The sequence below is a fragment of the Nansenia antarctica genome (genome assembly GCF_963989245.1).
Source record: "Nansenia antarctica genome assembly, chromosome: 6".
Classification (NCBI taxonomy): Eukaryota; Metazoa; Chordata; class Actinopteri; order Argentiniformes; family Microstomatidae; genus Nansenia; species Nansenia antarctica.
The window spans coordinates 50,251,039-50,265,979 of NC_137676.1; the positions used below are offsets into that span (position 1 = coordinate 50,251,039).

Below are 14,941 nucleotides of genomic sequence, written 5' to 3' on the forward strand. Positions count from 1 at the left end.
GGAGTTGGCAGGCCGGACAGCCCCTCCGAGGATCTGGGCTTAAAGCCACAGCTGCAGGCCGGGGCAGGCTGCAGACTCCCTGATGCCCACAGACAGAATACCAATACACCCCAACCATTCAACCCCCCCACCCCGCCTCTAAAGCCCCCCTCCTTCTAAATCCCCTCTCTCCATCACCCCCCCACCCCCCGCCCCCCCTCATCCCACAAAAACTCCTCCAACTCTTTGAACTGCGCCGCTAATCCTCAGCGCTCTTCAGGTGGTTCATCCCCATGGAAGCAGGAATTGAGGAGCGGGGAGGGCGGGTATGGGAGGGAGGGGGTGGGGGGTCACGCACAGTCCAGCGGAAAGAGGGTGGGGTACAGGATGGTGAGGTGGGGCGGTTGGAAAAGGGGGGGGGGGGGGGGTCACAGTCCTGAAGTAGAAGAGTGGAGGGGTGAGGGGGTGAGGAGGAGTTAGGGGAGGTGAAGAGGGTGGTAGGGGGTGAGAGGGTTGGTGGGGGTGGCGGGGGGGGGCTGCTGTCAGGGAGGTTGGTCGGTTGGGGAACCAGATGACAATGGAGGCAGTTGAACATGGCACGAAACCGGAAGAGAGCTCCAACAAAGAGAGAGTGACACATTGACTGGGACAAAACAACTTCTGGATGGAGAGAGAGGGAGGAGAGGAAGAAGAGAAGAGGAGGGAGGGAGGGAGGGAGGGAGGGAGGGAGGGAGGGAGGGAGGGAGGCAGGAGAGAGGGCAGAAGGGGTGGGGCTGGTCCAGTCCGCTTTGATCTCTCTTATTTCAAAAAGGATAAATGGAATTAGAGGAGTAAGATGAAGAAAAGGAGGGGGGGAGGCAGGATCCCGGATCCTCTGCTCCTGGGTAGGGGGCTATGGAGAGTTGTGAGATGGGGGTGGGGGGGGTCGGGGTGAGGGGGTTCGAGAGGGGCTGTGGTAGTGGGGTGGGGGGATGTTTCTAGGAGCACCAGCCGTGTCAGAGTAAGAAGAAGAAAAAAGCGTGTCCCAGGAATTTACAAATGAAAGGAGAAGGTTTTTCTTTTAATGCGATTAAATTTTTCCATTTCACTGCTCCTCCAGCAGACAGTTCAGCTCTTTTGGTGCAGCGAGCGGTGGAACGTTGTCTTAAAGGGGCGCTGGTTGGGGGTGAGGGGGATGAGTGAGGGGTGAGGAGGGGGCATGATAGAATGGAGTGGTTTAGAAAGGCTACAAGAGATCTGAGGGGAGAGACGATGACAGAAATACAGTACATCATGGCTCAGTTGGTAGAGCATGGTGCTAACAACGTTTAGGTTGTGAATTCGATTCCTGCTGGGACCATATATACTGAAAAATGTATGCACTCACGGCAATGTAAGTGACTTTGGATAAGCTGGTGGAGGGTGCTCTTTTTTAGTAAAGGCTTACACTAGATTAGTAAATAACACATGTTTGATACCATTCCTCATTCCATTCCATTGCAGCCTGTCCTCCGATTTCTACCTCCACCAGCCTCCCCTGAATGACATGTAGGCACAACATTATACTAGCACGTTCTCATGACAATCTTCACTGATGATTCAAATAACTGAGTGTTCCTTAGCTGTCTCAGTTCAACAAATTTCCAAGACAGATGCCACTGATATTAGAGCGGATGAGCAGCTGTTCATTGAAATTCAGAGCATATGATATCATCATGTTTAGAGTATTTGATCAGCTGTTTGCATATTAGTAAAAAACCAAAACAAAATTTGTAAAAAAACAAACAAACAGTGACTGTCTTTTTAGTTTCACAAAATGGTTGTTAGTGACAGTCCTGTTTGCTAACCACCAAGCTGACAAGATTGATGCAGTGCCTGAGTGTCGACTCTTGAACCAGAGCGACAAAAACAACTTCAAGTGTCTCTGGGTGGGGAGCCGCTCAGAACAGCTTCCATGCCCAGATCGAGAGGACTTCTCTGGCCCCGCTCCTGGCCCCGCTCCTGGCCCTGCTCCTGGCCTGGCTCCCTGCTGTCCCTCTGGCCTGCCTGTGCCTGTGTCTCTCTCAATGCTGGCAACAACACTCCTGCATCCAGGTTTTGTGTAACATTGGTACCATCAGACAAGTGTCCTTGTACGAAGTGGCACAAGAGAGAGAGAGGGGAGAAGGGGGGAGAAAGAGAGAGAGAGGGTTGATGGACTTATCATAATCCTGCATATAGGAAAAAATATATTGTTTCACTCACTCGTAAACGTGATTCGTTTTACAAAGGAAATACATATATATGTTAGTGCACTATATGGTTTTCAATACATTTATCCTATCATAATAATAATAATAACAATTATGATTTTGTATTATTATTACTATTATTATTATAACAATAATAATTATAATAAAAAGTATATAATTATAATAATCGTAATATTATAATATATAATAATATAATTGTTATTATATAATAATTATATAATATATCGTAATATAATATATATTATTATAACAATATGTATAATAATAATAAGTTATTATTATTATTATAAACCCATGCTTACAAGCCTTTTAGGCATACTAGCCTTCATTAGCCTTACTCTGCTTCATTTAACCATGGAGGGTGGCCCACACCACATGATTGACAGGTCAAATGAGGGACATTCAGAGTGAGGGACATTCAGAGAAGTGAAGGGGCAGAACGTGTTAAAGAGAGTCCTTTTAGTCTTTCAAGTTGTGTGGTATGTGTGTGTGTGTGTGTGTGTGTGTGTGTGTGTGTGTGTGTGTGTGTGTGTGTGTGTGTCTGTCTGTCTGTCTGTCGGTGTGTGTGTCAGTGTGTGTGTTTACATTTTTGACATTTAGCAGACGTCAAATACATTTTGTGAACCATCTATCAGTCATCATAAGAAAAACAAATCTATGCTAGGACCAGGGGCCTCACAATGCTAGAATGCTTTTTTTTAAATTTACAGTAGAGAAGCTGTACAGGGGGGTAGTGGGGATGAAGAGGTCTTTAGGAGGGACAGTCAAGATGTAGCCTGAAGAGATGTCTACAGGGTGGTTTATAAAAAGTAAAGAACAGGAGAGTGAAAAAACAAGGGGTCATTTAGGGGTTGTATGGGCTGGTCAGGAGGGCTGTCTGAGGTTCATAAGGCCTGTGTAGGGGGGCGGAAGTCACAGATAGCCTTTGTAGGGGTCAGAGGTCACAGATAGGAACAGGACCAGAAGGTAATTGGTGTTGTATGAGGGGTGTGTTAAGGCCAGGGTCAACCGATGGAGCAGGATGGGTGTTAGATGATCCATGACTAAACAAAGAAGAATAGCTCAAACAGGGATGCTGTGTTAATCGAACCACTAGGCAAGGCAGGTTTATTTGTATAGCACATTTCATACAACAGAGGCAATTCAAAGTGCTTTACACATAGAGCATAAAAAGTACAAGTGGAGAATAAGTAAGAAAATAAAGGCACATTTTAAAAATAAATTATAAAACATTTAATAAGCATAGATTTGTGCTAGTGTTCATGAAGGTTTTTTTCAAGGTGGGCACTGACTTGAATTTTTTTGTCAGGTGCACCGAATACAATTATCTCAGTTTTATCCTTGTTTAGTTGGAGGTTAAGTTTTGGCCTAAGTTTTGTCTCATCCAGCCGTTTATTTGTTCAATGCATTTACAGAGATTGTCAAAGGGACTATAGTCATTAGGTGAGAGGGCTATGTAGATTTGAATGTCATCCGCATAGTTGTGGTTAGGCAATTCTGTTATTTTTTCAGATGGATGCTTCATAATGGAAGCATGTAGAGATTGAATAGAAGGGGGCCAAGGATTGATCCTTGGGGAACATATCATTTTAATTTGGTCAGATACAAAGTTACCAATGGAGACATAGTAGTTTCTAAACCAATTTAGGACAGTGCCTGAAAGTCCTATCCAATAGTTGTTCAGTACAAGTGGGTCTAGGCTGCTCTTTTTTAGTAAAGGCTTGCACTAGATTAGTAAATAACTGCACTTGATCTGTGTGTGTGTGTGTGTGTGTGTGTGTGTGTGTGTGTGTGTGTGTGTGTGTGTGTGTGTGTGTGTGTGTGTGTGTGCGCGTGCGTGTGTGCGTGTGTGTGTGTGTGTTAAAGGAAGCTTCTGAATCATGCCTGACTGTAAACATAGTTGAATGTATGCTGGGAAAAGTGACAGAATTTTCTTGCTTGAACTTCAGATTTTGTGCTAGAGTGAGCATGTCTGTTCGGTGGGGTGAGAAGCAGTGACGTGTGTGTGTGTGTGTGTGTGTGTGTGTGTGTGTGTGTGTGTGTGTGTGTGTGTGTGTGTGTGTGTGTGTCAGTGAGAGGTGATGCTGACATCCTGCCCTTTGGATCAAGTCTAAGCGCCACAGTCATACAGTAGCGGTTGAATATCATTTTCTATGGTTCACCCCGTCAACTTGTTTAACCCTGCCCCCCCTTCACCCTTCACCCCTGTGTGGGGTGGCACCATTAGTGTGGCAGTGACCCCCCCCCCCCCCCCCCCTCTCAGACTGCACCAGCGGGGTAACTGCTCTCATCATCCCCCCTCTGTGTGCAAACACATTCCTGGAGCCGCTGACCCGCGCTCCCCGGGTTACCATGGAGACCACTGCTTCTCCATGGCGACCAAACCGTTACTCCCTACAGCACGGGAGGGGGGGGGGGGGGGGGGCTGCATCTCCAGGTGACCACTTTAGTCTCCTTTTCTCTGTCCTTTTTTTTCTCTCTTTCTCGCTCTTTCTCTCTCTTTCTCTCTCTTTCTCTAACTCTCTCTCTATGCCTCTCTCTTCCCCCCCTCACTCTCCATTTCTCCCTACCTCAGTCATTTCCCCCCTCTCTTCTCTTTCAGTGTCTTTCAGTAGTTCTTAATGTCTTTCCTGCAGAGAGAACATTGGAAAAGTTCCTCAACACTTTCTCAACAAAATACATATAATGTGTTTTTGTAAATCAATAAACCCCCTCCATTTTGTGGGAACTGCACTCACTGTGTAATAAACTAACAGCATTATAGAAGTACCATCCCCAAGCATGTGTCATGTGACATATGTGACTCTAATATTACAATACGCAACAGACAGACAGACAGACAGACAGACAGACAGGTTATGCAGACAGGCATACAGACAGAGAGACAGACAGACAGACGGGTTACAGGTCTCACAGGGTAGCAGGTAGAAGACCTTGTTTTCCTCTTCCCCAGTTATTTCTCTCTATTCTGTTTCTCTCCAAATGAACTTTGGGGTAGTTTTCTTGCTTTCCTTCCTTCCTCCCTCAACCCTCCCAAAGCACCCCCTCATTCCCGGCACCCCGTCATTCCCATTCCCCTCCTGACAGGCCTTTGGCATTGACAGAGATCCGCAGTGAAATTCATATTTTCATTCTCCTCATTCAGTTTTCGAGGTAATGTGCTGCACTGTTTGCAAGAGACTGATTGTAGCCTTTACAAAAATAAAAAATAACTCAGGCTCTACCCCCTCCTCCTCTTCTCCTCTCCTTCCCCTTCTTCCCCCCTCCTTCTCTGACAGGGCTGTCGGTCTCCTGGCGTGTGCTGACCTTTCTCCTGAAAGACCAACCCGGGAAAAGAAAGAGGGAGAGACAGAATGTGTATGTAAATGGCTGGATTATAATTTACTGTGAGGGAAGGCAAAGGATGTGGTGTGTGTGTGTGTGTGTGTGTGTGTGTGTGTGTGTGTGTGTGTGTGTGTGTGTGTGTGTGTGTGTGTGTGTATGTGTGTGTGGCCTATGATGATGATTGTGATGGGGTTGATATTAAATAAAGATATTAGCTGCATTCCATCTCCATGCTGTAGCCATGACAACCTCACAGTGGGAATAGCTGCCTGTTTTACTGTGCTGACATGAATGAAGAGCGAGGCAATGTTTGAACACACACACACACACACACACACACAGAGACACACACGCTCATCTACGCCCTGAGCACATAGCTTTTTCCAGTCTTGGCTATAAGATGGCGGAGGAGGGACTTGACTTAGCTTTGAAGGGACACTTAAAATAAACTGTAACCTTAAAATAAACTGTAATTCAGACCCCTAAATTAAAACTATTTGCCATAAATCCACACACAATACACCAGAATGACAAAGCGAAAACATGGTTTTTGAAATTTCTGTAAATGTATTAAAATGTAAATGTAGAAATACCTCATGTACAAAAGTACATTTTATAAATAAATATATATATAAAGGTAGGGCCTCCCTTTCCCCCTCAAAACAGCCTAAATTCTACCCAAAAAAAATCAGGTGCACTTTCAAGCTGTGAATCTCCTGTTCTACCACATCCCAATGGTGTTCTATTGGATTCAGATCCAGTGCTCAATGAGAATATATATCCTCACTGTCATAGGGACAAAGCTTAAAGACACTGGCCCTGTGTCCCTGCCAGAGGAAATAAAAAGTCACACACACGCATACGCATGCACACACGGCGTACCTACAGCCTGATATTCAACAGATCAGGTGATTATTGCAGGGCTGGCCACATCCAGAAAGCGCGCCGCTTGAAATTGATTTCTGTCTAGATACGGCACAGATAGGAGCTTCGAGAAAGTGATTAGCAATTAATTCAGCTTTGAAAACCCCCTCTGCCGAGCAGACATCAATATAATACCTGCAGAAATGATATGAACAAAGAAAAATAGATTGTGGAATTAGAGTGAGATTCCCGTGTCTGAGTGTGTGTGTGTGTGTGTGTGTGTGTGTGTGTGTGTGTGTGTGTGTGTGTGTGTGTGTCTGTGCCCATTTGCGTGCCTGTGTGCCTGTGTGTGTGTGTGTGTGTGTGTATAATAGTGTTCAGGGGGGGGGGGAGTTCTCTGTCAGAACTCTTCTGTCACACTTGGTAATGATCAAAGTGCTCCTGTGGACTCCCTACTGCACCTACTCTCACTCAGTCATCTGGAGAAGAATTGCTCATCCATGCAGCTCAACACATTTAAACCACCGGACACACACACACACACACACACACACACACACACACACACACGCACAAACCCTCTATACAGGTAGGGGGTACTGCTTACAGCCTGTTCTGTGTTTCCTCTAATAAACTGTAGCTTTTTACCAAATATGAATGTACGTGTGAGTGTGGGTTTGTAGAATTACAGTTTTAAGTGTGTGTGTGTGTGTGTGTGTCTGTGTGTGTGTCCAGGGTTTAAATGTATTTCTATATGCATGTGTGTGTGTGTGCGTGTGTCTGTCTGTCTGTCTATGTGTGTGATGTGTGTCCATATGTGTGTGTGTGTGTGTGTGTGTGTGTGTGTGTGTGTGTGTGTGTGTGTGTGTTAGTGCGTGTGCTATTCTCTTAGTCCTGGCCTGCTGATTCAGGAGTTCCAGAAGCTCCCATTGGGTTTGATGCACAGAGCTGGGGTAGGGTGTGTGTGTGGGGGAGGGGGGGGGGGGGGGGCACGGGTGGGTGACGGCCCGTCTTTGTGCTCCAAATCCAGGGGGAATCCATCGCCCATTGTGGCTCCCTGCTCGTGTGCCAGCCAGAGAGCTGAGCGGGGGATTTCTGATAGAAGAGGAGACCAGATGACTCGCATGGTTTTCTCTCTCTCCACCGCCGTTTTTTTGTTATTGTTCCAGACCTCTAGCTGGAACCGCTGCACAGTCAATCAGGCAGCCGTCCAGAACCAGGCACCCACCCAGAACCAGCCCACCAGGCCTGGCTACCTGGCAGTGAGGTGGGCCTGGAGAGCCAGAAGCTCAGGTGTGGGACTGCGAACAGGTGGCGCATTACCCTGCCTGGAACACTGATATGAAAATGACTCTTTATCTCACAGACACCTTCCAAAGATGAAGAGCTGCATTTCATTTCCATTTAAGTCGTTTAGCAGAGACGCTTTTATCCAAATCGACTTTTGTACAATAAGCACATTTGTCTCAAGTAACTGAATGAACTATACATCAGTCATTGGAAGTAAAAGCTTCAATAAAAGAAAACAAGTTGATATGGGTTTTTTCTACGGCAGGGTAGGTAGTGACTCTGCCGTCCTGACAGCGGTAGGAAGCTCATTCCATCCACTGGGTCCGCCACATTTACCCTCCTGAAAAAACGGATATGAAAATGGCTCTTTATCTCAGCTGAGACATCTTCCACAGATCAATAGCATTCTCTAGCTCTGAGGGAAAAGCAATGCTATCGTTCTGGCCAGGGTGTCCAAGCTCTCTGTATCTGAGATATGCCTTAGAGACAGTCAACTACGTGGACATGCTACAAATAGATTTTATGTTTAATGTTTGTTGGATGAAGGTCGTGAGACCAAAAACATCATATTTTTAATCAGAGCTAAATAAAATCCTGTATTTCTAATGAATTCCTTCTGTGATCGCTACTCATTTACAATTCTTACTATTTAGCACTATTTTAAAGCTGAAATCTACATAATGGACCCTTGACAAACCATGTTTGTCTGATGAAAGTCAGACCAAAACATTGCATTTTTAATCAGAGCTAAATCAAATCCTGCATTTCTCTATGGAAAAAAACAGTCTTTTGATGTCAACAGGTCTCTTAGCAACACTTGTGAATTTCAATTACTGACAGACAGTGTGTATTGGAATGCCAACTGAATCTTCACATTGGCCTTGTTTTATTGACAGACAGAACCATACAGTATATTATTGTGTCAGCTGTATGAGCCATGTACTGAAGCAGGAAATAAACCTTAGGCGTATTTATATCTGAAATCTTAAAAGATCCATGATGTGTCTCAGATCAGTGGAGGCTAGGGAGGTAGAAATCGGAGGATGCGTGGTTCGTTGTAATGGTAGAAAACGAGGCAGTCCTCGCCAGTATAAGGTGACATCATTTGACATTTGCCCAAAATGGCCACAGCCAGCCACAGAGCAGAGGCATAAAGGGCTGTGTAGTTGCCTGGCTTCTGTCTTCAGGCTTGCTTTCCCAGCCAGCACCCCACCCCACCCTCCGCCCCCTTCCTCTGCCCATCGCCCCCACCCCTACCCCTGCCCCCCCACCCTGGCATGACGTGAGCACAGATCAAGGAGCAGCGTTGCTCTGAGAAACCGGGCGCAAGGAGACGCGCAGGAATGCAACTCCACTGGAGCCTCTAGGAGGGGAGGGGGGGGGGGAGTGGGAGAGAGAGAGGGAGAGAGGAGGGGAGGAAGGGAGGGGGCAATTAATTCTACAACATCCCTCTAAGTGTTTTTTCTCCCTGTAGACATTTTGGTCTCCTTTTGTTTCCCCCAAAGTCTCAGTCCCCAGTTGTGTTGTTACGACAACCAGAAGGAATGACAGACGGCTGTCCAAAACTGCATTACCTGTCTGTCTGTCTGCCTACCCGTTTGTCTGTCTATTTGCTTGTCTGTCTACCTGTCTGTTTGTCTGTCTGTCTGTCGGCCTACCTATCTGTCTGTCAGTCTGTCTGTCTTCTTGGTGAGTCCAGAGAAACAAGACACCAAGACATTACATACGACAGACTTAAAAACAGTGTACAGTACACTCCTAATATAAATGCATCATGACACACACACACGCTCGCGCATACACACGCACACGCAGGGAGAGAGGGGGGGAGACAGCGAGAGAAACGTGTGCGTGGCATACGTGTGTGTGTGCAGTGTGTAGAGCATTCAATTCAATAGCTCAGTGTCTCTCTGTCGGCCTGCCCCTCTGTCTGCCCCGTCTCTACTTTATCATACACACTAGAATGAAAGTGCTTTTTGGCGGTATTTGAATTTGCTATTCAGCTGCTATGGGCCTTTATTAACACGCGTCTCTCCGGTGGCACAAAGCCCCCGCGAGGTCTCGTGCTCAGGTATGATGTCCCCCTTTCATTCCCCGTGCTCGCAGCCCATTGGCTCCCCGGCGCCGGGGGGCTTTTGTTCTCCCCCTCCCCTCTCCCCCTCCCTCTGTCTGACAGAATGAATGGAAATACGCACAGATGTGTGGCGCTGTTCAAAGTTCTCCTGGCTGCGTTGTCGCGCCACGGCCCCGGTTAGACTGGGGGTGTCGGTGTGTGTGTGGAGTCCGCTAAAGCCGGGACGCTGCCGGTGAACGACGCGATATAGCAGCCTCCGTTACCCACCTGCTGGTATAGTGGCAACATCCTCCGCACTCTCGGCTCGGACTCTTTTACCGGTGTTCATCGTTGACCAGACCGGGGTCGAGTAGGTAGGCTATAGCCGTCCAGCCACCGGGCGCAGACGACGGGGGGAGAGGAGAGGACGACCCCCGGTGTACTACTGGCACATGGATGAAGCAGATCAGTGAGGCTACTACATTCCTTTCGCTGCCGTATCTCGTCTCGGGTTTAACCCTGTCTACGAATAGCAAGGTCTGCCTGGAGCAGTTACACACATTTTTTATGAAGTCTACCGTTAATTTCTGGCGCCTTTTCGCCGCGGATGTATAGAAATCTGTACTGGTAGGCCTATAATACATTTTCTTACATTTAGTTTTCATTTATCTATTATTATTATTATTATTATTATTATTATTATTATATTATTATTATTATTATTTAGATGATAGCCTATTTGTCATAGCTGTAGCTGTATATGTCGAGTTAACAGGTCGATTGCAGGAACTGGTGTCTAGCTATGCTGATTTTTTCTTTTCTTTAAAAAAATTTTTCTTCTAAATCTAGTCTAAATAGTTCCTTAAAGTTTAGTAACATTGCCTGAGCGAGCTGCGACGTTTTTCCATTCCTTTTTATTTCTTTCACAGGAAAAGATTTTGACCTCCAAATCAAGTCTTTACATTGTAAAGACCACTTGTAGGCACATTTTCCGTTGGTTTCACATTCCTCACGTGAGCATTGGAATTCTATAGTTGGTTCTGACTCAAAAGTGAATGAATGCCGTGTCCTATTCCCGCGGTGTTGAAGTGGGACAGACACAAAGCCGAGGCAGTAAGAAAAGCCAGATTCCACATTTCACCTGCAATCGGTCAGACATTCTCGGGGAACGACTCGACGAACCACTCGACACTACAACAGGTGCTTCTGTCTGCGCATCTCTGTCTATGGTGGCTGTCTGGAGTCTGGACACGAGGCGAGCGAGCGCAGCTGGCGCCACGGCGGAGCAGCAGAATAAGCGATGAGCGCTGAGCGAATCCTAAAGGGAAGACGTATTCATGTGTGTGCTGGCGGTCAATAGATTGAAAATGGTGGATAAGAAGGAGTGAAAAAAAAAAAAAAAAAACTCTCACTCCGCTCTGAGGTGATATCTACCTGTACCATCCCCAGCCTGCCACTGGAGGCGCAGCTTCACCACAGATGTTAGGCGTGTACTACCTGCTGTAGCTTACACACAACTCGCACACTCTGTCTGCGTGTGCGTGTGTGTGTGTGTGTGTGTGTGTGTGTGTGTGTGTGTGTGTGTGTGTGTGTGTTTGAACGCATGCCTGTATGTCTGTGTGTTATGGGTAGCCTTTTGTCTGTACAGTCTAATTAATGCTCACTGCACTGTATGGCTTTTTATTCCTATCTGACTGTGTTGAGGGTTCATATAGGGATGGAAGCCATGCAGCGCGCTGGGCTCATAACACGCTGGACCACTGAGACCGCAAAGAGGAGCCCTCTTACCATCCTCCCCTCCTCCCTAGCGGGAGAGGTCCTTCCTCCATCTCCCCCTCCTCCCCCACAGACACCCAGACACACACACAGAAACACACCCACATTTACACACACACTCACACATCCATTCACACACAGAAACACACCCACACCAACCATCCTCCCCTCCCTATCAGCAGAGCCCCCCCTCCGTCTCCCCCTCTTCCCCCGTGATTCTGTCTCCTACTGCAGCGAGACTGTCTGAAGCTGTGGCTCTCTTATCAGTTTACAGACAGCTCCCTGAAGTGATATCATACGTCTAGCAGGACCTAGATGGACGCCCTCAACAACACTAGCTTTATGTCACCATCTCTCCAGTCGTCATGTTATCAAATACACATCTTAAACTATAGCTTCCTGGTCAACCCGTCTGAGCTACCAGAAGCTTCATTGAATACAAAGTTTCCTTTTGATATTTCTACACCTGTCTACCTGACATTTGATGTACACATAAAGATTTTTAAAGGTCATTCGAGATTGGTTATAGTAGTGTAGATTAACAGCGACCTATATGTCACTCACAAGAGAAGGGAAAATGCTATTCAGTGTGACTCCTATAGGATCAGTTTGCACCCAGGGAAGTTAAGAAATGTATTGGTGTTTAAGCCGATTCCTCATTGGTAATATAGAGATGAATAACTGATTATCTTGCTCATGTTATTTTATGTCTGGGTAATCCACCACACAATAAACCACCCCATTTCATGTCTTAACAATGCCAAGTGGCCAAAGGAATGTCCTCTATACAATCCATGTTATCAATACGCTGTTTACTGGTATTCTGGTCAGAACTGATAGCTATCAGAGGCTTTATCAAATACAAAGTTTACTTTTAATATGTCTAGACTCTACACCTTTCTACCAGACATCCGATGGATCTTGATTATGAGAATATGCATTAGATTATGCAATATTCAGAATTATGTGTCAGAAAATGTCACTCACAACAACATATGTGAAGAAGTTCCTGTACAGTAGGTGTTCAGAGTGATTCCTATTTTGTGCAATCAGTCAATCTTTATTTCCACATTTCGTATACAAACACAATACAATGTGATTCACAAAAAGATTGGTTTTTTTGTTCTTGATAGGCCCACTGTTCATAGGCCCTAACACAATAAACCACCAAATTGCATGTCCCACAATGCCAATTGGACAAATGATTGCTACAATACAGTCTGTGTCACCAAATACACTGTTTACTGGACTTCTGGTCAAACCGGTAGCTATCAGAGGCTTTATCAAATAACAAGTTGCCTTTTAATATTTCTAAACCAAAGGCAAATGGCAAAGGGATTGCCCTCTACATTCCTGCTCATCACAGTTCTATCATCACACACATGATCTACAATTATAATTATCAATTATAAGACAAGAACAAAACATTAAAACATGAAACATGAAAAGAACAAGACTCACTTTTGTATCATTTAATGTCAAATATACACTCACTGAACACGTTATTAGGAACACTTGTACACCTGTCAACAGTCCATGCTGGTGGAGGTGCTTGGTGTGGGGAATGTTCTCTTGGCACACTTTGGGCCTGTTAATACCAATTAATCATTACATTTACATTAAATTCTAGACATTTAGCAGACGGCTTTATCCAAGGTGACTTACAACAAGTAATTTGTCTAAGTAAGTGAATCATCTATACATCAGTCATCATGAGTCTATGCTAGGACCAGGGGCCCTTGGCAGTCACAATGCTAGAAGTAGGAAGAATTACTTTTAAAAATGATTATTATTTATATTATTTATCACAAAGAAAAAGACTTCAGTGGCCTTCCCAATCACCGGATCTGAATCCAATAGAACACCTTTGGGATGTTGTTGACGTGAGATTCACAGCTTGAAAGTGCACCTGACAATTTTGCAGGAATTGCGTGATGCCACCATGGACCAGAATCTCAAAGGAATGTTTCCAACTTGTGGAATCGTTGCCACAAATAATTGAGGCCGTTTTGAGTGTTAAGTGTTCCGTGAATGTACACTACCGTTCAAAAGTTTGGGGTCACTTAGAAATGTCCTTATTTTTGCCCCGCGGTGGTGTAGCGGTCTAAGCACTAGCCACTAGTGCAAGCTGCCCACCGGGGACTGGGATCGAATCCCAGCTCGCCAGATCCGGATATGGCCGGGGCACACACAGGGAGCGGCATATTGAGCGGCCGCTCCCGAGGGCGGTAGAGGAATATTTCCGGACAAGGATCCGTCGCGCAACAGCGCCCCCGGGGTGCCGGAATAACGGTGCTGGGCTCGAGGAGCCAGTCAGCTAGTCTGCCTGGCGGTCTCCTCTGGGGCTGCCGGCCACGGGGTCGTGCGGCGGATCCTACGCAATAGGCAGGGGATAATTGGATGCTAGGTTGGGTTCAATTGGATACCAAATTGGGTGAAAAAGGGATAAAATCTGAAAAACAAATAAAAATAAATAAATAAATGTCCTTATTTTTGAAAGAAAAGCACTGTTTTTTTCAATGAAGATAACATTAAATTAATCAGAAATACACTCTATACATTGTTAATGTGGAAAATGACTATTCTGGCTGCAAACATCTGTTTTTTAATGGAATATCTACATAGGTGTATAGAGGCCCATTTCCAGCTACCGTCACTCCAGTGTTCTAATGGTACATTGTGTTTGCTAATCGCGTTAAAAAGCTAATGGATGATTAGAAAAACCTTGAAAACCTTGAAACCTGAAAACGGTTTTGCTGGTTTGAGAAGCTACAAATGGCCTTCCTTTGAGCTAGTTGAGTATCTGGAGCATCACATTTGTGTGTTCGATTACACTCTCAAAATGGCCAGAAAAAGAGAACTTTCATATGAAACTCGACAGTCTATTCTTGTTCTTAGAAATGAAGGCTATTCCATGTGAGAAATTGCCAAGAAACTGAACATTTCCTACAACGGTGTGTACTACTCCCTTCAGAGAACAGCACAAACAGGCTCTAACCAGAGTAGAAAGAGAAGTGGGAGGCCCCGGTGCACAACTGAGCAAGAAGACAAGTACATTAAAGTCTCTAGTTTGAGAAATAGACGCCTCACAGGTCCTGAACTGGCAGCTTCATTAAATGGTACCCGCAAAACGGCAGTGTCAACGTCTACAGTGAAGAGGGCGACTCCGGGATGCTGGCCTTCTAGGCAGAGTGGCAAAGAAAAAGCCATATCTGAGACTGGCCAATAAAAGGAAAAGATTAATATGGGCAAAAGAACACAGACATTGGACAGAGGAAGATTGCTGCAAAGGGAGCATTTTTTGAGGAAAGCAAAAGTTTGAAGGCCAAAATTATTATTTAAAAAATATATATATATATATATATTTCTAACCGTGTCAATGTCTTGACTACATTCTCTATTCATTTTGCAACTCATTTGATAA

At 45.4% G+C, this 14,941-nt stretch overlaps 1 protein-coding gene across 1 annotated transcript in view; it reads left to right on the top strand.

The window, feature by feature from the left end:
* The window catches only part of celsr3 (cadherin, EGF LAG seven-pass G-type receptor 3), a gene marked incomplete at its 3' end in the record, with an annotated part of 317,293 nt that overhangs the window by 177,132 nt on the left and 125,220 nt on the right, over nucleotides 1–14,941 (top strand). The gene's annotated exons all lie outside the window — the stretch shown is intronic.